Source organism: Lissotriton vulgaris, chromosome 11 (assembly GCF_964263255.1).
Source record: "Lissotriton vulgaris chromosome 11, aLisVul1.2, whole genome shotgun sequence".
Lineage (NCBI taxonomy): Eukaryota > Metazoa > Chordata > Amphibia > Caudata > Salamandridae > Lissotriton > Lissotriton vulgaris.
In genome coordinates this window covers 668422759-668447567 of record NC_141699.1, presented here as the reverse complement: position 1 = coordinate 668447567, position 24809 = coordinate 668422759, and the positions used below count along the sequence as shown (strand labels likewise).

General features: G+C 49.3%; 1 protein-coding gene across 2 annotated transcripts in view; it reads right to left on the bottom strand.

The window, feature by feature from the left end:
• Nucleotides 1–24809, bottom strand: part of LOC147683309 (nuclear body protein SP140-like protein) — a 768218-nt gene that overhangs the window by 308078 nt on the left and 435331 nt on the right. The gene's annotated exons all lie outside the window — the stretch shown is intronic.

The window sequence follows — 24809 nt, the reverse complement described above, 5'->3', positions numbered from 1 at the left end:
TATTCACAATTCACGTACAACCTGTCCTTCAGCCCATCTCTCATTCTGTTCAAACACTCACTGACTTCAGGACCAATCTTCTTAACAATAGGCAGACATCCTTGATACTGGGGCTGTCCTTTCACCAATTTTTTTTAAAACGTATTTTTATTACATTTTTCAAAATATGTAACAGAAACACACGAGTAACGTATGCCCCCTTTGGGCTCTTGACCACGTGTCTCCACAAGGGTCAGCAGCCCATCCTTCCTCCCCTCTCCCTTTCAATCCTCTCCCATACCACAAAGGACAACAGTATCAGAGTTATGTAAATGGTCCTAAAGGAGCCTCCATGTGGTCTCAAATTGCTGTTGCATGTTTTGCAGATCTTAAGTTAGTCTTTTCATTGCCATAAGTGACCAGAGTCCCATGGAACAGTTTGCAATGTCCAGTTTAAGCAGTTTTTTATCAACTGGCCACTAGTTCTTGTTTTGTAGTTAGCAGTGTGTAAAAAATACCTGTCCATGGACGCCTCATTAGGCTCTAGCATTCTGAAGGTTGCATGCCTAGTAATGTCACCAATGGGTGATTGGGTATAAGGAAACCACAGTGTCCCTGATATGGCTGAGTATTTCTTTCCAGTAGATAAAACTTTTTGGGCATGCCCAGAAAGTGTGCAGACTCGTCCCTTCCTTGCTGCACCTCTCCAACAACGATCATCACAATTTAGGGATATTGACCAACAGGGATATCCTTTCCCAATGCCCTTTCCTAACATGTCATGCACAGCCATTTATGATTATCTGTAATTGTGATTAGTTTATCATAAATTCCCAAGAACAGACATTTGGTGGAGTTGTACTGGGTAAGACGATTTTCAAATTCTGTAACATCTCTAATACTTGCCTCCTTATTATGAGGGTTCATTGCCTAGTGCAGCAAGTGAAAATATCTATGTCTTTTGTCATGCCCTACCACAAATTCCAGTTTACATTCTTGAAATGATTTGATCCTCTTTTAGAAACAAGTTGTGCATCATTATACAATCACCCTTCCTCCACATAGCAACATGCTTCTCATCTTAGACTGGACTAAAATTGTCATTACCAAGCAATGAGTTCAAAGGGAGAGGAATGTCATAAGTTCCCTATGTCTAGTTACTGAAATACATACCTCCTGTGTTGGTCGAAGAAGTCTGAGACATAAGTCACAGATGATTGTTCCTACGGTCGGGCCAATGTAGGGAGCCACAAGACCACCAAAGAAGGCCCATCATTCCATAAATGCCCAATTTTTCTTTGCCTCTACAAGGGGCTACTCGAAGGCCAACCTTAAATGTATGGCCAAGTAATAGTTTTCTAAATCTGGGACTTTCAACAATATATTCCAATGGTATTCCTGGCTTGCCCTCTGCCAAATGAATTTGTCACATTCCTTTTGCAGGAGCGATATTTGTGATATGGGGTTAGTCACTGGCAATGCCTGAAATAGGATTAGCAGCCGTGGTAGGATATTCATTTTCAGCACAGCCATTCTGCCAGTCCAGAAGATATAGAGGGTCACTATCTATCGAAATGATGTGTAATAACCTTAATAAGTTCATGATAATTAGCCCCAAAAAGAACACATAGCGTAGGTGTTAATCAGACTCCCAGATATTTCATACTACTCTTTGCCCACTGGAATAGGGCTGTGGTTTCGAGAGTATACTTAACTGCCTAACTAAGATGGATTCCCAACATCTCAGGCTTAGATTAAGCCGGAAAACTGACACCTTTCTGAATTGTTGCAGAATTAGCATTGCCATTGGTATGGAGCTCATGAAGTCTGATGAAGATTTAATCTGAGAACAAGCCTCCTTGCTACAAACTGTGTCCACCTCAACACCAGAGCCTCAAGTGAGAACTGGTCTATGAGGCAGTGGGACCTTTCTCAGCAGCCATGTTATTGAAGTATGGTGTATGACTGCCTCAAATGTGTGCTACAGATTATAAATACAGTGGTAGATAAACTGGGAATCAAATTTTCCATGAAGAGTGGCAGGATGCGGATGAGTTCAGCTTGTCCTTTTTGTGTTTTCCCTTTTACTTGAACCAACCCAAAGACTTGAAATTCAAAGAGGACCCATAGCAGGAAAGAGATTGAGAACAGGGCCGTGCCCTGGACTTCGTGGAGGACGTGGGCAGGTTCCACTTCCAATGTTAAGTGACGTACAGCTTCGCTTCAACATCCCGGATCGCCTTGAGGTTCATGTGGGCACACTCCTTGCACAACTTGGAATCATGCCCCAAACACCAGAGGCATACCTCATGTGAGTTTTGACATTCCCTACTATATTTAAACCATGTAGTATTTGGAGGGGACATACCATGCAGTGGTGGTCTACTGGTGGCACTTACATGACGCAAAGTGGTAGTGTCACTTCTGTGGCATAACAAAGTCAATGCTGATCCTCATGACACTACAGTGACATGCTGAATCAATGCTGTTTAAAGTTTCTGGATCTAGTCAAGCACCTGTGGATAGTCTAAAGGTGTGCAATCTGCAATTAGAAGTATTCATCAGAAGACATTCTTCTCATTATCTTGAAATCTAGGTCATTGCTTCCTAACTTGAGTTCACTGATTGATGACTTCTCCTCGTTTTCAGGTTATAGGATCAACTTTGGCAAGAGTGAGGTGCTTGTCCTCTCCAACACTTTTGATTTCCAAACACTTCTTAACATAGGTAGAATGGGAAACACGTCTCCAGTGGCAAACACCGAAGAGGATTGGGCATCTTTACTAGGCTCACAAGATATGAAAATGAGGGAAGCATGGCATAAAAAGTACATATTTGTAAATACTGCTAAATTGGCATTGGACAACATTCAGTCTGCATTGGACAAAACATTCCTCTCACAATCCCTACCCTGTTCCTCCCCCATCCGTCACGTCTACCTCTTCTCCCTACGTTTAGCTTCCCACCCCCTCTACTCATATTTATACATCCGATATGAGGGTCAACAAAAGACATAAAAGCAGGTCTGTCATTTTAATACAATGGGTGACTAAAATGCCACATACAACTACACATACAGGATTCAACAGCCATAAGTTAATTCATGTGTTCAAGTGAAAACACTCAAGGGGAGGGGGCGTGGCTAGCGGCTGAGCATGGCGGCTGCCTGAAAGGCAAGCTCCGTGGATAGAGCAGCCTCTCCAAACATCCGCACATTAATCCGGCCACAACAAGGTCTATACTGAGGGGACCCGACGCCCGGGACCGGGCGGTACCTGGAGCACTGCCGCTGGGCTGAATCGGACGCCGTGGAAAAAAGTTATCACCGACGGCAGCAGTGGCCTTTAGAGGGACTTCGGACCAGGGGCTCTCCTGCTGGTGGAACCGACCGGATATGCAGCGGACCTGGACGCAGCATACCGGAAGCGCCCGGCCTTGACGTGCCTAGCAGCGGTACTCAAAAATTTGACAAAACTGAGGAGAGCTGCGGGGCACCGGAGATAAGAACGGCGAGGAAGCAGTGGTGACACGAGCGGCATAACGAGCCGGACTGCGGGCTGAATTATGAGGTGGTGACGACGGCGGATAGGAGCGGACCGCCATCTTGAGGCAGTGCGACTCACTCCGAGTCCCAACGACGCTGACTGCCAGCAACGGACAGCGACGATGTCCGTCTACTGCAGAGACACCGCACACAAGAAGACAGGAGTGGTGTAACTACCTGAACCGGGGGAAGGCTCAAGTGAGGTGGCTGAAGCCAATAACGCGCACCTGCAGACCACGGAGGCAAGAGCTGACGGGCTGATGGTAGGCGGTGATCCGGATGCAGAAGCATACACATGAGCGCCCAGAAGCCCGGCACCCCCTGAATTGATGAGGGACGGCCCCGTAACGACAACGTGAGCACTACGAGACGGGTCAAGTAACAAGGCAGGCCAGACGCCCGCACGGATGACACGGCTCCCCACTGGGCCAGACCAATAAGAACCAGGGTGACGCACGAGACACGAGACACAGACACCCTTCTAAACGGCGCTGGTGGTCCTGTGTTAAGTGCCGGATAGTGCGGCCTGCCAGCACGCATCTAAAGCAGACACAAGGAGTGACATCGGTCACCAAACAGGATATAATCGAACGCCCAGATCCTAGGGCAGGACATCACCATCGCTGGCTAATCCAACTAGCGCCTAGGTTTAAAGGTGGAATACTGAAGACCGACGCCTGGGTGGCAGCTATTCTGGCCAAGTGTACATCCAGTGGTGCGTGACAGTGTTGCGGTGTGAGTGCTTTAGACTATATCTCAGACCAGTGACAAGATACTCAGGCGCACCTATTGAAACCCGATCAACGCCACCGTGCATAGAGCCTGAAACGTAAACGGGCGCAGTGCTGGCCACCATGGCGGGTAAGGGCGGAAAGGGTGGCACTACACAGACCAGAATTGATAAGTTTGCCTGTGATAAGAGCGTGTCTTCCCCAACGGACGGAAAGACACCGGCGGGCAAAGCGGCAGATGGCATGAGCGGGAAGAAAGCAACGCTGGATGATGTCATGAAGGTCCTGACGCAAGTCCAAGCAACGATAGGCACGATATCCACCGAAATTACTCTCATAAGGGCGGACTTCCACAAAATGTCTGAGAAGGTGAGCACCATGGAGGTGGTTACGAAGTCTCTGGTCGAGGATGTCTCGGAACTTCAAATAGCGGTGGAGAAGATATCGGCGGAGAATAAGGTGCTGCGTGAAAGGTTGGACGATCAGGAAGGGCGTTCTAGGAGGAATAACGTGCGGATCCTAGGGGTACCAGAGTCTGAAGGCACCAGAGCGATGGACCTCTACGTGGAGGAGCTAATAAAGAAGGAACTCCAACCTAAGGGCCTGTCCGCTTTCTTCTCCGTTGAAAGAGCACACCGGGTCCCAGGTGGACAACCTAAGCCGGGTGCGGCCCGCGCCTAATTCTAGTCAGCCTGTTCAACTTTTGGGACAGAGATGCCATCCTACAGGCGGCACGAGTGTCACCGCCGGTAAAAATTCAAAACTCCACGCTAGCCTTTTTCCCGGACTATACGGCGGAGGTGGCCCGCCGTAGGAAGATGTTCCTGGGTGTGAAAAAGGAACTCAGAAAGCGTGAGATTCCATACTCAATGCTGTTCCCGGCCAGGCTGCGTGTAGTGGCGGACAACAAGACTTGGTTTTTTGATAATCCTGAAATAGCCAGAGATTGGCTGGACGGATGGAGGCCGGCCACCCAACCACGCCGCTCAAACAGAACAAACAAGACTCAATGGGCAGGAGGGCATGGAAGCTCACAAGATTCTAGGCACGAATCAGAAGAACACTCGCAGATGAGAGACAGCGCAGACGAAGAAGCCAACGAGGAACAATAACTGCCGGTGATTATAAACATTCTAAGAACTCAGCAGAGTGCCTGACGGACTGCCACTGGATACCGTGCTAAGGGCACCTGGAGAGAGTGAGAGAGGCTGCCATCTCCGGAGAGTCCTTCGCCCCATCCAGCAAGTATAATTTGTGTGGGGAAAGGGTTGAGCACTCCGCTTAGTTGGGGAGGCGGGAGGTTTCATGTCCGTATAGCTGAAGGGAAGGGGGGGGGGGGAGTTGGGGGAGGGATTGTTCTCAATGTTAACAAACTGTTCACACTGTTTGACTCGAAAAGATTTACTATGGCACACACACAACAATACATGGACTGCTATACGAATTACACGACAGGGTAAGCTCAGGGCACACATGGGTCTAACACTGCAGGATGACAATGGCGCACGACACTCGGGGTGGACCGGTAGAAGGGGGATCTGATCGAGGGCCAATACCACCTTTACAACTGATGTCCTGGAATGTGCGGGGATTGGGTGACAAGATGAAGCGTGGGCTGGTTTTGCAGGGCATCCGGAGGCTGGGTCCCACAGTGGTTCTACTACAAGAAACACACTTGGTGGGTACCGCTAGCCGGGCATTGGATAGGCGTGGGTACCATATGATTGCGCACTCAGAATTTTCTTCAGGATCACGGGGAATGGGCATACTACTAAAAAAGTTGTCCCGGTTCATATTACAATCCACTAAAACAGATGACCAGGGCCGTTTCGCAGCAGCACACGGACAATGGGAAGGGAAGTCACTGACTCTAGTATCAGTATATATTCCGCCAGCACTTCACACAGTCGCCCTTCCCGAATTGGGGAAATTCCTATTGGAACTCCCAGAAGGAGACCTTATAATAGGAGGAGACTTTAATGCGGTGGTGCACAACGCGCAGGATATGTTTCCGCTTCGCACGCCGAGCCCGGGTCCCTCCCGATTCGGCGATTTCCTAGTGGCGCAGGGTCTGGTGGACCTCTGGAGACAGTTTCATCCTGAAGATAGACAGTACACATACTACTCCGCTGTTCACGACAGTCTGTCCCGTATCGATTACTTTCTTGCTTTGGGAGGTGGTCTCCTCACCGTGAGTGATGTGCAAATTAGACCCAGGGGCATCTCAGATCACTCGCCACTGACGCTGACGTTATCCTGCCCAGAAATAGCTAGAAAACGAATATACTCGATCTTCCCCGGTTACCTCAAGGTACCGCACATACGTAAAGAACTGAAAAAGGCTACATGATATTATTTTGCGGAAAATGCGACCTCGTGACATCACCGTCGGTCCTGTGGGAGGCTTACAAGACGGTCTTGAGAGGACAGGCAATAGCGTCTATAACAGGACATAAACGCACTCAAAGGGAGGAACTGACAAAACTGGAACTTGAACTTGAGCAAGCAAACTTGGCACACATGACGGACCCAACCACAAATACACTGCATACACTACAGCTCTGTCAGCGACTTCATGGAGACCATCTTCGTAGGAAGACGGTCGAGAACATCACAGCGACGACACATAGAGTCTATGATATTGGGGATAAGGCTAGTAAACTCCTGGCCTGGTTGGATACAAAAAAGGGAGGTGCCAAACATATACTGCAGTTGAAAGGCTCTAACGGGGAGGTGGATACACGCCCATCAGTGATAATTGAAGCCCTGGCTGATCACTTCCAAGACGTGTACGCCCCTGAGGTGACCATAACACAGGAGGAGGCAGTAGTGGCGCTCCACGGGGTACCAACGCAGACCCTGTCACAAGAGGCAAGGGGGGAGCTTGACGCAGACCTGTCAATGGAGGAGATTCAGCTAGCCATTAATGCATTAAATTCGCGTAAAGCCATGGGCCCCAATGGGATCCCAGTAGAATGGTATAAGACTATGTCCGAAGAGTTATGCACACCATTATTAGATATGTATAACGAAAGCCTAGAAAAGGGATTTCTGCCCCTTGACCAACGGGTAGCAACCATTGTGGCAATCCCAAAACCAGGTAAACCGCCAATTGAGAGCACATCCTATCGTCCTATCTCCCTCCTTAACGCGGAAGCCAAAATTCTGGCAAAACTGTTGGCTAGCAGACTGATGCCTCACCTCACGCAACTGATCCATCCAGATCAGTCTAGATTCATGCCTCATAGGAGTACAGCGCTCAACCTTCGTAGATTACACAGAGCACTGGCAAGGGCCCCATCTCTGACGGAACCAACGGCTATCCTGTCATTAGATGCCAGGAAGGCATTCGACATGGTGGAATGGCACTACCTTTTTGCAGTCTTGGACCATATGGGCTTCGGCCCCAGGTTTATCTCGTGGATTCGATTGCTGTACACTGACCCGGTGGCGCATGTGGCGGCGAACGGACATATCTCCCGGGATATATTCTTGGCTAGGGGGACAAGGCAGGGGTGCCCGCTCTCGCCTTTACTGTTTGCTTTAGTCCTAGAACCACTGGCAGCAGTCCTTAGAACATCCCAGCTGCTGAGAGGGATACGATGGGGGAAAATTGGGAAGACAGGGTCTCCTTATATGCAGATGATATGCTGATCTACATGTCGGATCCGGAGAGGGGGATCCCGATGTTACTTGTGCTGTGTGATGGACATGGTCGCACCTCCGGATATAAGATCAACTGGACTAAATCGGTCATTTATGTACTTAGGGGCCCCGCCCCGAACCTGCCGGCCGACTGCCCATTGACGGTGGCGAACGACACATTCAAATACTCAGGGATACACATCACTCGAGATAGTAAAGCCTTCTACGACCTAAACCTACTGCCGCCGCTCGCACGGCTTCAGGCAGACGCGAGACATTGGAAGACGCTCCCGCTGACGTTACTGGGAAGGGCGGCCCTATTTAAGATGAAGGCGCTGCCTCATTTTCTGTATGTGTTAGAAAATGCGCCGATATTAGTGCCACCTTCATACTTTCGTAGAGTGACGTCGGTAATAACTGGGCTGTTGTGGGGGGACCGCCCGGCTCGAGTGGCACACAGGAAACTGGTCAGGGACTGGTACAGCGGTGGGAAAGCCCTGCCAAATGTACAACTATACTATTGGGCGGCTCACCTCAAGATTATCAACCAATGGTTACATGCGCCGCAGGACAACACGGCCTATCATGCAGACAGAGCACAGCTAGGTACACACAGTCTCTTGGCCCCGCTGTACAACAAGGGCCTGTTGCTGCAGCTCAAGAGACCTACTAGACACACGGTGGCGATATGGCACAAAGCCCAGGCGAAACTGCAGTAGGGGGGTGTTATAACTAAACTTACGCCTCTATGGGACACTAAGGCCTTGGGACAATTAAGACATAATAAAGGGTTCACACAGTGGGATAATATTGGCATTTCCACGGTAGGAGACTTGTGGACGAGAGATGGAGTAATCCCCTTTGAACAGCTACAACAACAGTATGGCCTGGGAGTCAACGAGACTTACCGCTACATCCAAATACGACACGCACTACTGACAGCGATTGAGGAGGATGTACCGGCATCATCCCCGCTAGAAGATCGCCTATTGACGGACTACATGCAGACAAGCGCCACCTCCCTCACATATCGGAAACTATTGAATAATCTACCAGACCCATTACAAAAACTGAAGGAAAAATGGGAGAGTGAGATAGCAGAGATGGATGAGACGGAATGGAATGCGGCGGTGGCCTCACCAAAGGAAGCCGGCATCTCAGCGCGATTTAGGCTTGTGCAATTTAAGATACTAATTAGGGTGTATTATACGAGGACCACATTACACAAAATCCATAGGGCTGATCATCCGTACTGTCTCAGGGGATGTGGTAGGGAAGGAACACTATTTCACACACTCTGGGAATGTCCGATAATTGCGGAATATTGGAGGCAGATAATGCGTACGATTTCACAGACTCTAGAGGTCTCAATTACACCTGATCCACGTATGTGCCTGCTGAATGTCTGGGGGCCTAATGATCTGACGCGCCAGGGACAATAATGGGCTATTATAGGTTTCATGGTGGCCAAGCGAGATATAGCACAGAAATGGGGGGCGGTAGAGGTCCCGACCCGAGCACAATGTTGTAGAAATGTAGATATGCTCATGGTGATAGAGCAGGCAGTGTATAAACAAAGGGCTAATCCTCGAAAATGGAATAAGGTATGGCTTCCGTGGAATAGCTATCGGGGGGATATATGTGAACCATTATCAGAAGAGGACACAGACGATTCAGAGGATGAGGGTGATGTAGATTGAGACCTGAGTGGAGGGGTAACAGTCAAGATAGGATAGGAACAGGGGGAGTGGCGGGAGGCTAGATTGACCATGGGGGACCCTGAGCGGAAGGATGTATAGAAGTACCAGAAAGGGCTTGTTCATACAATTCTTAGAACATGGGATACAGTGATGTGAACTGCATATTTGATCTATCGAGTCACAAGTCGAGTTAAGTTTATAAAATTATAAAAGTAAGACATACACTAAAGCTTTTGGTGCAGGTTTTTACTTTTCTGATAAATGATTAATACATTGATACTGAACTGCAATTCGTCCGCCGGAAAGATATGTCCTGATATATGTAAGTACTGAACAAGTAGCAGCCGGCCTCCGGGTTGTAGGCGAATGCTGTGTACATTGCACGGATGTCAATAAAGTCTTACAAAAATTTTTTTTTTTAAAAACACACAGAAGGGAACATTGAAGACTACCTCTCTATCTTTCTTACATTATGCCAAAAATACACCACATATTGTGACATCATTGAGAGCTGTTCATTCTCTCGCAAACTGTTTTTCCAAATACCATGTGCACTGAGTTTGACCTTGGCCAAGATTTAACAATAGTTACTGTTGATATATTTACTGACTGGGATGGTATTATTTGATATTGTACTGTATGAAAGATTAATTATCATAGAATGGAAATAATGAATTGTTTATAAAAAGGAGACCCCAAAACAGCAATTTAATAAAGAGTTGTACCTATTGATGGGTAGGGAAACTATAGGGATCCAAACATGGAGCTCTCACTGACATTTCCTGTTAAGACTAATAGCAGTTTGTGTACTACCTCTAGCTACAGTCACACTATTACTATGCATGTGCTAGGATTATATTTTAGGATAAATCAGACAATTATGAAAGAGATAGTGGACTGTATGGTACGTCAGCAAATCCAAAATTAAAAAGTTGTATTGAAATTACAATTTCAGTAGACTTGGTTACAACTTACCAAAGCACAACAGCATTATTTATTATTTATGATTACTAAATGGAATTGAATCCTTCGGCCTCTTAAGAAAGGTAATAGTTGGACACCTAATTACTGCTATTTAGTATCTTCGTCTTTCCTGACTTTGACTAAAGAAGATTTTATTGAATGTGTACTATGGCTATCTTGTGTTTTAAGCACTTTGAATTTCAAGTACAGCACTACATCTTAAAGTACCTCCATGCCTAAATAACATGTTCTTAGGACATCCTTGCATCTTGTAAATGGCTTAAGGTTGACTACTGAAGCAATTAGTAGGCATCAACACAAAACATAGACTGTCTGGTCAACAGGCAACTACCAGGGCCCAAAACCCCGCACAAATGTTACCCTTATTTCATGAAGGAAGGGCTACCTAGCAGTGTCCTCGTTGCCCATCATAAACCAGGTTATGTATGATTCTCTCGCTTTGTTTACTCTGTGATGACAGAGCTGTGCCAGTGAAAAAGAGCCTTGTTTATGTGTGTGCCTGTGAGGGCACAGATGATACACTAAGGGTGCTTATCTTTCAAAACAGCAGTCTAAATTACCCCATTTTCCTCGTCTCTGTCCATTCCCTGTTTAACATGTCTAGTTCCACGAATGGACTGGCTATGGGGTAACAACTGGTAGAGCACGGCCTAGAGTTTAGACTCAGCTACACAGGAGTAGCAGTATAATGTCCAGCCCTTAGGCATGGATTGAGGGTTGGGGGATGGAGTTGTAAAATGCACTGAAATGGTTGGGTGCCGGTTAGCTACAGCAAGAAGAAGATCATCGCCTTTTCCACAAAGCGGACACATGTAATCCTTTCAATAACTCACAGAAGAACAGCAGTTCTTTTTCCATGATATTAATGCAGCAAGTCTGCAGTTTCCTCAAGATCGACTTTGCAGCACAGAGCATCACAGGACCAGAATAGCTAGCAAGTGCTGCATACTAGATTAGATCTCTTAGTCTGGGCTGAGGGGTGATGAACCCAAGATACAGTACCTCTCCCACAGAACATCCTCAAGCCCCTGACTTTACGTTTGGTGTAACTTTAGACTGGGAAGATGAAGAAGACCTGACTTGGACAGGGGTGTAACACAGGCCCCCGCAGCTCACGCGGTGCGGGGGACCCTAGCTCCAAGGGGCCCCCTCGGCACTGCACTCTGGTCGGAGAGCTCCTGATTGAGCCCGGAGGGGGCCCCCCTAAGTACCGTGCAGAGAAACGCCCCCTCACTTTTCGTTACGCCAGTGGACATGGAAAGAGAGAGGATTAGATATGACACTCCAATTAATGAAGGGAACTAATGAATTCAGACTTTCCTACAGGTTCAACACTCCCCCAGTTCAAATCTTACCTACGGTAAGAGAGTACATTTTGCACATCAAATGTAGCTTCTATTAAGAAAAATGAAAACAATGCCAACCTTCACATATTCTTCATCCTTCACCACACATAGCAGTTATATTTCAACCTTTTGGTCCCACAAATTACAAGGGACGCTGTTTCACTGCAGGAGTGTGGAGACTACATAACCTAGATGGAGAGGAGGCCCTCTGAAGTCTACAGCTGTTTTTACTCATGGAGCGCTATATAGCGGGCATGGGTTCCCTTCTGCGCTGGACCCTGTTTTACTACAGAAGTGTGGAGGACAACCCTGGGCTGCGAGGAGGAGATGCAGCCATTTGAGGTCCACAGCTGTTTCCACCCGTGAAGCACAATATGTAGCTCGTTTGGGTCCCGAGTTGCACGGACCACGCCAGGGCAAAGCCCGGTCCAAAGGCAGCACCATCCGTGCCCCAAGGAGGCTGGGCTGCGTCCCTCCCCCATATCCCGGCCTGAGAGTCTGGAGGAGAAGTTTTTTGCTGTTAGGGCGGCCGATTCTCTTTCCCTAGTCTGATGGTACAATGATTGGGCGTTAGGCAGTTCTCTCCTGTAGCTGTAACCAGTGGCTGGCAGGAGACCCTTTATCCCATCTAATTGTACTTTTGCTCTGTAAATCCAGTTTGTCTGGCTGTCTCGCTTTTCTACCTCATTAAGAGATCTATTTGCTGGTCTGACATGTGGAAGCATAAGGCTCTTAGTAAATCAGTAACAACCATGGATGCTTTTTTCAACAGGGCTGCAGGTGTCCTTTATAAGGAAATTGAACTGGCTACGCATAGGCTATTGCGCTCCTCCTCATTGATCCTGCCTTCTGAGCTGAGGACATCCTAGTCTACCCATTGATGTGGGTCTGGGACTGATTTATTTTCCTCCGCCAACAGGTTGCAGACGGACGGCCCCTCATCTGTCCCCATGGACCTGGGTGATTCTTCACTTAGTGGGCCTTGCTCTTAGGATAGCTGTACAGGAGCAGCTGCCATAGAAGCTTTGAAGAGGGGTTCCAGGGCAGCTGGAAAGAGGAAGAAAGTACAGCCTAGTGGGAAATACAGCGCTCTCAGGCTAACTTGGGTCAACTATTGAGGGCGACATTCCTGAGTCTCTGGGGCAAGTTACTATGGAAGTTGTAATGGTCTCCTTTCAGTTTACGTTAGTTGCAGCCCTGGCCAGTAAGTTGGAGCTCACTTGACAGCAATTGAGATGGAACTCTCTAATTTCAGTCACTCATCACTGCATGCAGTAGCCCGCATTTCTACCTCTGCTCCTGCATGTCCATCCTCCACTGCTACATTGCGTCCTAATCAGCCTGCTGTAGAGAGGATGTGTGGGCCAATGGCTGTAGACTCAGAGAAGAATGTTGTGTCGTCGGTCACAGTGGGGGCTAAAATCATATCCCATATACCCACAGGGGTTGCGTGGATGGTGGGGATCCTGCACCGTTTCAAGGTTCAAGGTCGGACCGCTGGTTAGGGGTGGTGATGACCCTTCTAGAAGCCAATCCACAAGACTCCCTTTGCCTAAACCTGTGTCCCTAATTTACCTCCCGTGGCAACGACCTATGTTGTTATATTGGGCAATGTCCCAAAGTTTTTTGGTGATACTCAGGAGAGCTCCTATCAACTGAGGAATAAAGTTGCGCATTGGTTGGGCATGAACACTGCCTTGGAGGTTTGTGTCAGAACTTATATTAACATGGTTCGACAGGCAAGCTGGCTGGGAAAAGGAGAGAAAACCCTGGCAGAGGACTGGGTGGTCATACATTTCAACAGCCCACACATGCCAGGGATGATTTTAGACTGCTTCAAGGGTGTCTCTTTTAATGGCCCTGTCTCTTCTATCCTGGCACTCCCATTGGGATTTTTCTATAAACCACGGGATGGTGTTTCTCAACATGACCACTGGCAACATTCGAGATGGCAGGCATATGTGAGGGCTGCTTGGTCTGCGACTCCACCAGAGCTGGTCCTTTCTAACAGATTTGCCGCCTTGAACCACTTGGATGCTTGTGATTGACTGCCAGGGGACACAGGGCAGAATACTCAAGTAATCTGTGAGGCCCTGGATTTCCCACTGCAGCAAAATTTGGCTTTGATGGATTGTAATCCCAGGACCATCTGTAAATGTATTTCTTGAAATGTTGCCGGTATCTCTAGGAAACTTGATGATCCAAAATGACTGGCCTTAACAGAAGGTTTGAAATAATCTGTCTCCAAGAGACTTGGGAAATTGAGAATTGTAATTTCTTACAGGTATGTAAAACACTGTTCTTACTGGTGTTAGAATCCAGGACTAGCTGAGTGTTAGACCTGACATCATTGGCTTGAGTCCCTCCTCCATTTTTCTGTTTGCCTCTACTGTTTTACGATGTTTTGCTGGTATATGCTTTGGGCGCCGTGTCACTGCTGATCAGTGCCATAGCGCAAGTGCTCCCTATGTTAAAATGATGTATCTATTGTATCCATGTTTGGCTTATTTGGTTTACTGTCAGTCCCTAGTCTAGTGCACCAGGAGTGCCGGGGCTTGTAAATACAAATGCCGCTCGTGGGCTTGCAGCACGTGTTGTGCCACCCACAGGAGCGGCCTTGTAAAAGAATGTCTACGGGTCGGTCATTGCGAGACCCACGTACAGTCCTGTACTGTCACGCCGGCTGCGCAGGTATCCCTACTTGCCAGCCCCTCCAACCTTCCCTTAACTTCATGTTAGTCACCCCTATGGTAGGCCCATGGGCAGGGTGCATTGTAAGTGTAAGGTAGGACAAGCCTGACTAAGTTGGCATGTCCTGATAGTGAAGTGCCGCCATCTTAGTGCTTCACTATTGCGAGGTAGCCTGCTCTCCGTTGGATAGAATGGGCCGCCGGGATTATTAATACTATGATCCTAGCTGGCTCGGAGAGTACGGTGCAATGTCGAGTTTGGTATCCCTGAACTCGGGGTTTAATTACGCATCCGTTGGTGTGGATGGTTTTTGGACTCTGGGTTCGAAAGTAGTACTTTTAGAAAGTGTCTATTTTCTTGTCTAACCATATCTGGTCTCTGCTGGTCTTACGTATGTGACAGGAGCTGGGTGGCTCCAAGAGGTCTGGATGAGTCAGTGTGGGATGAGTGGGACATTTACGTTGAGAGTAGGGGGAGAGTAGTTGTTGATAGCCTGCCTTGCCTGATACAATGCTGGCTCCACCTCCTGCCAAGCGACTGATGGCTCTGTGCCTGCCATGGACGATCCTGGCCCCACCTCCTGCCAGGAGGGCGATAGCTCTGCTCCTGCCAGTATCAATGCTGGCTCCACCTCCTGCGGGGCGTCTGAGGACCCGGCCCGGCTCAATGAATAGGCCAGGTGCGACTACCTAGCTCCACCCACCGCAGACCCAGGGTGTTGGGAAACCCCCGGCATAGACAAAGGGATCAAAGACGAAAAGGGGTATAAGAGAAGGACCCCTGAACTAGGAAATCAGATCACTTCTGACAAGGAACCCTGTAACCAAGGACAAGAAGCCTGCTGATCTAAAGGACTGCCTACCCCTTCTGCCAGTGTGCTGTTGTTGGGGGAATCCTGCAGTGCTTCTTTATTTTTGCCAAGGAACCAGGAGAGAGGAACTGTGTGTGTACTCTCACGCTTGCTAAGAAAATCTCCAAGGACTGGAAGAGTGCCAGTCTCCTGCTGAAGTCACAGGGCTAAAGGACTTCATCTGCTAAAAGTGCTATTTGCTGGAAGTGTGAATCCAGCACCTCTGAAAGAACCAGCAATCACGACGATCGGACGCTGGGCCCGACCGACGCCAGCAGCAACGCCAGTGAGTAGGAGTACGGCTCTAACTCCAGAGGACCTCGTGTCTGCCCCGCTGCTGTTCGCATCAACCGTGTGCCCTTCGACGCCGTGAGCGCTGCTCACTCTGGGCAACTGCATCATCGACAACGCCTGCTGAGGCCTGATCGACACCGAAGACGCGACGCCGGATTGCTCGACGCCGCTGATCATCGTGCGCTTCATTTTCCTAAGGTACTGTGTTGTTGGGGGTCCGTGTGACTCCAGGCCCGGCGCAGCGCTCCTCGCGGTCGACGCCGAACCTGTGGATTATCTTTGCCCCGGCGTTGTGTAGCTCCCGTGTGAGTTACCCTGTTGCTAAGAACTGTGTTTCCAAGAAGAAGAATTGCTTGATACTAAAGACTTTTGTGCTAAAGAAGAAACTACCTTTGAACTATCCTTTTTCCTTCCTGAACGTATTTATTCCGATTGTGTACAGTTTTGCCGTTATTTGGTCTTGTGCTAAGTCTTATATAAAAATACTTATTTTTATAATACTACGGTGTCGTGTCCATTTGTAGTGTATTCACTTTATTACTGTATATGGTCATAATTGCTTAACACACAGCCTCTGAGATAAGCCTGTTCTGCTCTGCCAAGCTACCAAGGGGGTGAGCAGGGGTTATCGAAGGGTGTGATCCACTTGCCCTGACTAGAAAAGGAGTGTCCCTATTTGTCAGAAGTGTATACCTCTGCCAACTAGAGACAGCCGGTTCTAACATTGGCAGCAGCGGTGAGGATTTGGACCTTGCATTTATGACCCATGTACAGTGATTAGTGTGCGCTACGTAGTGAAAGCAGACCATAACGCAGTCACAATCTGGTTCGGAAGGATCCTATTTTTGTTCTCCGCTTTCCTGAAACTTGATTTTCTGAACACTGCCAGTTTTAACCATGAGTGACAACGGAGTCACTGCCCCTGCTATCGTTATTGTTGAAGAGTTCGAGAGGAGTAAGCTAAAGAGATACAAGAAAGATGAGCTGAAACACTTTTGCAACCAGTTTGAAGTTCCTACCACCGGCCTCTCGAGAAAAGATGATTTTTATAAAGCATTACAGGCCTGGTGGGAGTCCAGAAATCCCTCTGATGTGGTGGTGGTACCCACAGAGGAAGGGGATGAGGAGGTGCCAGTGAATGGACCTGTGCCCTCTCCCGGAAGCAGTGTTTCCTCCAAAGGTCTTTCCCCTGAAGAAAGAGAAGAAAGGGCGAAAGAGCGAGCTTACAACATGGAGATGGCAAGGCTAAAGATAAATGGGCAGTTGGAGTTAGAAAATGCAAGAGGTAGAGATCAAAAAGTTGGAGTTTGAACGAGAGAAGTTAGCTTTGGAGCGTGAAGCCAGGTTGAGGGAACTGGATATCCAAGCTAAAAAGTTAGAGTTGAATCCCTCTGGTGGCAGCATTCCATCCGAGCCTGCAGAAAGTAAGTTTTACTTCCCGAAAGATGTGATCAAAGATTACAATAAGAATGAAGATATTGGTCAATGGTTTAAAGCATATGAGTTAGCATTGTTGGCCCACCAGGTCCCTGAGAAGAATTGGGGAGCGGGGTTGTGGGGTCGCTTTGTGAATGAGGGAAGAGATACCCTGTTAGACATGCCTGTTGCGGATAGGATGTCGTATGCTCATATGAAAGATGCTTTAATGTTGCGATATGGTTTAACCCCCGAGCAGTACAGACAAGCTTTTAGAGAATGTAAGAAGTTGCCTGGTACGACGTGGGTTGAATATGTGTCTTATTTTTGCAGAGCCATGGATGGTTGGGTAAAGGGCAGCAAAGTGGAAAGTTATGAAGCTCTCTATGATTTGTTTGCCTGGGAGCACTTGTCTAATAACTGTTTTCCAGAGCTGCGCCAGCACCTGATTGATAGCAAGATATCTAACCCTAGAAAACTTGCTGAGGAGGCGGAACCGCTGGGTCAGTACCAGGGTCCACAAGGGTCCAGTGGGAGACTCAGCCAAAGGTGGGCAGGGTCCCCAGCAGAAGAGTGGGGGGGACAAGGGTAAACAGAAGGAGTCTCAGAAAGGGCCCCAAAGTAATCCCCAAGGGAACCAAGGGAAAGGTTCCCAGCCTCCCCCTGAGAAGAAGCCAGGGGCCCCGACGGGTAAACCTGTTCATAGGGGCCCCCTAACCTGCTACGGTTGTGGGCAGGTGGGACACCGGTTTTATGACCCCCAGTGTCCCAAGAAGGATTCGAATGCACCGCCGCGTGCACCCCCTCGTCAGTTGGCAAGTGTAGCCTTGGGAGGGGAGGAGATGGTTGTCCATGGTGGGAGGGGTCCCGCAGAAATGTCCCTGGTCTCGCTAGGAGACATGCAAATGGTCCCTCCACCCCCTCTGCCTAGTAACACTAGTAAATATAGGCAGTGGGTGACCATTAATGGCCATAGAGTGGAAGCTCTCAGAGACACCGGAGCGAGTGTGACAGCTGTCAAGTGTCACTTGGTGTCCAGAGAGCAGGTGGTCCCCCACGCATTCTACCCCGTGATAGCTGCCGATAACTCCCAGAAAGAGTGTGAGGTGGCTCAGGTTTCCTTTGAATGGGGGGGAGTTTCAGGTACTCTTCAGGTTGCTGTGAGGCCCGCCATGCCTGTCGACTGTCTCCTGGGCAATGATTTGGAAGACTCCCCTTGGGCTAAGGTGGAGCGAGCGGCGCACTTGAAAATGTTGGGTGTACCGGAGTGGGTGTGTGCAACCACTCGATCCATGACAGCGAGTAAGGGTGTTGATGGGGTCCCGGAGCCTGAAAGTACGGCCCAGGACCCAGCTGTGAAGAGAAGAGGCAGGAGGCGCGGGAAACCGGCCCCCGTTGTTCCCGTGGTCCAGAAGGAGGTAGACCCTGAGGGGGATGCCCTGGAGCCCACAGGGGAACAAATTGCCGAACTGGGAGATCTGCCTGAGCTGACCCACTGGCAGCAGGATGGTGGTCCCTCCAGGGAGGAATTCTGTGCGGAACAGAAGGTGTGCCCTTCTCTTGTGGGCATGAGGCAGCAGGCCTCAGCCCAATCCTCAGGTGATCAGTCAGGGTCACATTTTGTGTACTGGGAGAACGACCTCCTGTATAGCGAGCCTAAGGCTGCTGAGCCTGGGTCAGCCCGTGTGCTGGTGGTACCCCAGCGCTTTAGAGCCTTCCTACTGGGTTTGGCTCATGACGTACCGTTAGCTGGACATCTGGGGCAGGACAAGACCTATGACAGGCTTGTCACCCATTTTTATTGGCCTCAGATGCGTAGGGATGTAGACATCCATTGCAAGACTTGTCGCACTTGCCAGGCAAGTGGGAAAAGCGGAAGGAAGCAGAAGGCTCCCTTCCAACCTTTTCCGGTGGTCAGCACCCCCTTTGACCGGGTGGGTATTGACATTGTTGGGCCCCTGGACCCCAAGACAGCCCTGGGCAACAGGTTCATCCTGGTCTTGGTGGACCATGCCACAAGGTACCCGGAAGCCATCCCTCTCAGGACAGTGACGGCCCCCGTGGTGGGACGGGCACTGATGGGTGTTTTCTCCCGGATGGGGTTCCCCAGAGAGGTGGTGTCCGACCGAGGCACCAACTTCATTTCGAACTATATGAAGTCTCTGTGGAAGGAGTGTGGGGTAACCTACAAGTTCACCACTCCTTACCACCCTCAAGGAAATGGGCTGGTTGAAAGATTCAACCGGACCCTGAAAGGCATGATTATGGGTCTTGAAGAACCAATGAGGCGGAAATGGGACGTCCTCTTGCCATGCCTGTTGTTTGCTTACCGTGAGGTGCCGCAGAAGGCTCTAGGGTTCAGCCCCTTTGAGCTCTTATACGGTCACCCGGTAAGAGGACCTTTGAGTCTGGTCAAGGAAGGCTGGGAGCAATCTCCCAGGAAACCTCCCCAGGATGTATACAGCTACATGCTGGCCTTTCGGAACCAGACTCGGCGCTTCAGAGAACTTGCTCAGGCAAATCTGGAGGCCAGCCAGGAGGAGATGAAGCGATGGTACGACCGGAATGCCACTCTGGTAGAGCTTCAGCCTGGTCAGGAAGTGTGGGTCATGTCCCCTGTGGAACCTTGTGCGCTCAAGGACAGGTGGACTGGACCGTTTAAGGTTGTGGAGAAGAAGAGCGATGTCACCTACTTGGTGGACTTGAAATCTCCCAGGAACCCCTTGCGGGTCCTGCATGTCAACCGTTTGAAGCCCCACTTAGAAAGGTCCGAAGTGGGCATGCTCCTAGCTACAGATGATGGAACAGAGGAGGAGAGTGAGCCTCTTCCTGACCTCCTGTATGCTAAAGAGCAAGACGGGTCAGTGGATGGTGTGGTCCTCTCTGACACACTGACCCTTGAGCAGAGACAGGATTGTCGCCAACTGTTGGGGCAATTCCCGGATCTGTTTTCCTTGGTTCCGGGTGTCACGCATTGGTGTGTCCATGACGTTGACACCGGAGACAGCCCTCCTGTGAAGCACAAGGCTTACAGGGTGACTGACAAGGTCCGAGCGTACATTAAGGAGGAGGTCTCCAAAATGTTCGCGTTAGGGGTGATTGAGTCCTCTAGCAGTCCTTGGGCCAGCCCAGTGGTCTTGGTCCCGAAGGCTGCAGCGCCTGGTGCTTCACCGGAACTACGGTTCTGCGTGGACTACCGAGGGCTCAATTCAGTCACGAAGACTGACGCGCACCCCATCCACAGAGCGGATGAGCTCATCGATCGGTTGGGGGCTGCCCGGTACCTTAGTACGTTTGACTTAACGTCTGGGTACTGGCAGATCGCCTTGACTGATGGGGCAAAAGAGAGGTCAGCGTTCTCCACACCAGATGGGCTATACCAGTTCCGGGTGATGCCCTTTGGGATGAAGAATGCCCCTGCCACCTTCCAGAGGTTGGTCAACCAGGTCTTGGCTGGACTGGAGGAATTCAGCGCCGCCTACCTGGACGACATCGCAGTGTTCAGCGCCAGCTGGGAGGAACACTTGCGCCACCTCCGGGAAGTGTTGTTGGCCCTGCGTGGAGCAGGCCTCACAATCAAAGCCAGTAAGTGCCAGATTGGGCAGGGTTCTGTGGTGTACTTGGGGCACCAAGTAGGGAGCGGTAAGGTGGCCCCCCTGCAACCCAAGATTGATACCATCCTGGCTTGGGCACCGCCCAAAACCCAAACGCAGGTGAGAGCCTTCTTAGGACTCACGGGTTATTACAGGAGGTTTGTCAAGGATTACGGCAACATTGTGCACCCCTTGACCTCGCTGACTTCCAGGAAGCAGCCACGAAACGTGATCTGGACTGATGCCTGTCAAACGGCCTTTGACACCCTGAAAACTGCAATGTGCACAGCACCTATACTCCAAGCACCCGATTTTTCGAAAGAATTCATTGTTCAGACGGACGCTTCAGAGCATGGCGTGGGGGCTGTTCTAGCTCAGGTGAATGAAGAGGGCCGAGACTTGCCGGTAGCCTTCATCAGTAGGAGGTTACTTCCCAGGGAAACGAGGTGGAGTGCGATAGAGAGAGAAGCATTTGCTGTGGTCTGGGCGCTGAAGAAGCTAAGACCCTACCTGCTTGGGACTCACTTCCGGGTTCAGACAGACCACAGGCCCCTCAGATGGTTGATGCAAATGAGGGGTGAGAATCCAAAACTGTTGAGGTGGTCCATTGCTCTACAGGGGATGGACTTTACGGTGGAACACCGCCCTGGTACAGATCACGCCAATGCTGATGGTCTGTCCAGATTTTTCCGCCTTAGTGATGAGGACTCCCTAGGTTAAGGGTAGTTCTCCCCACATTTCAGCTGGAGGGGACACGTGTTAGACCTGACATCATTGGCTTGAGTCCCTCCTCCATTTTTCTGTTTGCCTCTACTGTTTTACGATGTTTTGCTGGTATATGCTTTGGGCGCCGTGTCACTGCTGATCAGTGCCATAGCGCAAGTGCTCCCTATGTTAAAATGATGTATCTATTGTATCCATGTTTGGCTTATTTGGTTTACTGTCAGTCCCTAGTCTAGTGCACCAGGAGTGCCGGGGCTTGTAAATACAAATGCCGCTCGTGGGCTTGCAGCACGTGTTGTGCCACCCACAGGAGCGGCCTTGTAAAAGAATGTCTACGGGTCGGTCATTGCGAGACCCACGTACAGTCCTGTACTGTCACGCCGGCTGCGCAGGTATCCCTACTTGCCAGCCCCTCCAACCTTCCCTTAACTTCATGTTAGTCACCCCTATGGTAGGCCCATGGGCAGGGTGCATTGTAAGTGTAAGGTAGGACAAGCCTGACTAAGTTGGCATGTCCTGATAGTGAAGTGCCGCCATCTTAGTGCTTCACTATTGCGAGGTAGCCTGCTCTCCGTTGGATAGAATGGGCCGCCGGGATTATTAATACTATGATCCTAGCTGGCTCGGAGAGTACGGTGCAATGTCGAGTTTGGTATCCCTGAACTCGGGGTTTAATTACGCATCCGTTGGTGTGGATGGTTTTTGGACTCTGGGTTCGAAAGTAGTACTTTTAGAAAGTGTCTATTTTCTTGTCTAACCATATCTGGTCTCTGCTGGTCTTACGTATGTGACAGGAGCTGGGTGGCTCCAAGAGGTCTGGATGAGTCAGTGTGGGATGAGTGGGACATTTACGTTGAGAGTAGGGGGAGAGAAGTTGTTGATAGCCTGCCTTGCCTGATACAATGCTGGCTCCACCTCCTGCCAAGCGACTGATGGCTCTGTGCCTGCCATGGACGATCCTAGCCCCACCTCCTGCCAGGAGGGCGATAGCTCTGCTCCTGCCAGTATCAATGCTGGCTCCACCTCCTGCGGGGCGTCTGAGGACCCGGCCCGGCTCAATGAATAGGCCAGGTGCGACTACCTAGCTCCACCCACCGCAGACCCAGGGTGTTGGGAAACCCCCGGCATAGACAAAGGGATCAAAGACGAAAAGGGGTATAAGAGAAGGACCCCTGAACTAGGAAATCAGATCACTTCTGACAAGGAACCCTGTAACCAAGGACAAGAAGCCTGCTGATCTAAAGGACTGCCTACCCCTTCTGCCAGTGTGCTGTTGTTGGGGGAATCCTGCAGTGCTTCTTTATTTTTGCCAAGGAACCAGGAGAGAGGAACTGTGTGTGTACTCTCACGCTTGCTAAGAAAATCTCCAAGGACTGGAAGAGTGCCAGTCTCCTGCTGAAGTCACAGGGCTAAAGGACTTCATCTGCTAAAAGTGCTATTTGCTGGAAGTGTGAATCCAGCACCTCTGAAAGAACCAGCAATCACGACGATCGGACGCTGGGCCCGACCGACGCCAGCAGCAACGCCAGTGAGTAGGAGTACGGCTCTAACTCCAGAGGACCTCGTGTCTGCCCCGCTGCTGATCGCATCAACCGTGTGCCCTTCGACGCCGTGAGCGCTGCTCACTCTGGGCAACTGCATCATCGACAACGCCTGCTGAGGCCTGATCGACACCGAAGACGCGACGCCGGATTGCTCGACGCCGCTGATCATCGTGTGCTTCATTTTCCTAAGGTACTGTGTTGTTGGGGGTCCGTGTAACTCCAGGCCCGGCGCAGCGCTCCTCGCGGTCGACGCCGAACCTGTGGATTATCTTTGCCCCGGCGTTGTGTAGCTCCCGTGTGAGTTACCCTGTTGCTAAGAACTGTGTTTCCAAGAAGAAGAATTGCTTGATACTAAAGACTTTTGTGCTAAAGAAGAAACTACCTTTGAACTATCCTTTTTCCTTCCTGAAAGTATTTATTCCGATTGTGTACAGTTTTGCCGTTATTTGGTCTTGTGCTAAGTCTTATATAAAAATACTTATTTTTATAATACTACGGTGTCGTGTCCATTTGTAGTGTATTCACTTTATTACTGTATATGGTCATAATTGCTTAACACACAGCCTCTGAGATAAGCCTGTTCTGCTCTGCCAAGCTACCAAGGGGGTGAGCAGGGGTTATCGAAGGGTGTGATCCACTTGCCCTGACTAGAAAAGGAGTGTCCCTATTTGTCAGAAGTGTATACCTCTGCCAACTAGAGACAGCCGGTTCTAACACTGAGCAAAGGGGCAGTTGATAATTTTTGTTTCACTGGCAATAAAAGGGAGGTTTGAGGCGTTACCCATTGGAGCCACCAGCTTGCATGCTTTACTATTCTCCGCTGGCCCAAATAAGCTGATAATGTTTAATTTTTAGAATGCCAAATCCCTTCTGCATGAAAAATGCAATGTTCAGATATTGGGCTCTTTTGTAAAACATTTGATGGGTTAAAAAACAGCTGTGGCATATATTATGATGGCGGGAGATTTTAACATCAACCTGTGAGGGGACCCGAGGGAAACAGGGGTTTTAAATTCTGCTTGCCATCTTGTGTCCCACTTAGAACATAGCCAACAGGGTACTACTTTAAATACATTATTGAACAAGTTCAACCTAGCTTTTACAATGGATAAGAAGTCTATGATTAGAAGGGATGTTAACCCCACCTTCATAGAAAGAGGTTGTGAGTCGTTAATGGATTTCATCTTTGTTTCAGCACCTCTCCTGTAGCATATCAATGAATTTTGGATTCCAATGAACCCTTTCAGTAACCATAATCCAGAGTGAGTCTCTATCTGTTGATCTGCCCTGATTAAAAGCCCTAGGGCTAGTGGTTCACCATGGCTACATGTCAGGTGAGGGGACTTAAATGGTCCCAGATAATAACCGAGGAGTTTTACAAGTCTTTGTACTCTAATTGTGAAAGGGACTGAGATACCTGTATTTCCACCACAAATAGTGCATGTGACATTATGAGGTCCTTCTTTGAGATTTCTAAAACAGTGTCTGGCCTTGTGGAGGCACCCATGTCCCGAAGGTGCATGACTTTTCCAAGATGGTTTGATTCTAGCTATTTTAAAGCGCTAGGGGGTTTAAGTGTGCTTCAAGTCATAAGCCCAGGGATCTAGCCCTGGTTAAGAGGTGTCATTATATGTGTAAAAGGGAACACATTAGGCACAATAATGACTTAAAGGAGGAGGCTTGGGCAGACTTAATTGAGGCTAATACCTTCAAATGTATCTCGAAATTCTGGAGTATTATTAATGGACCTTTTCATTTTTTCAGTGCAT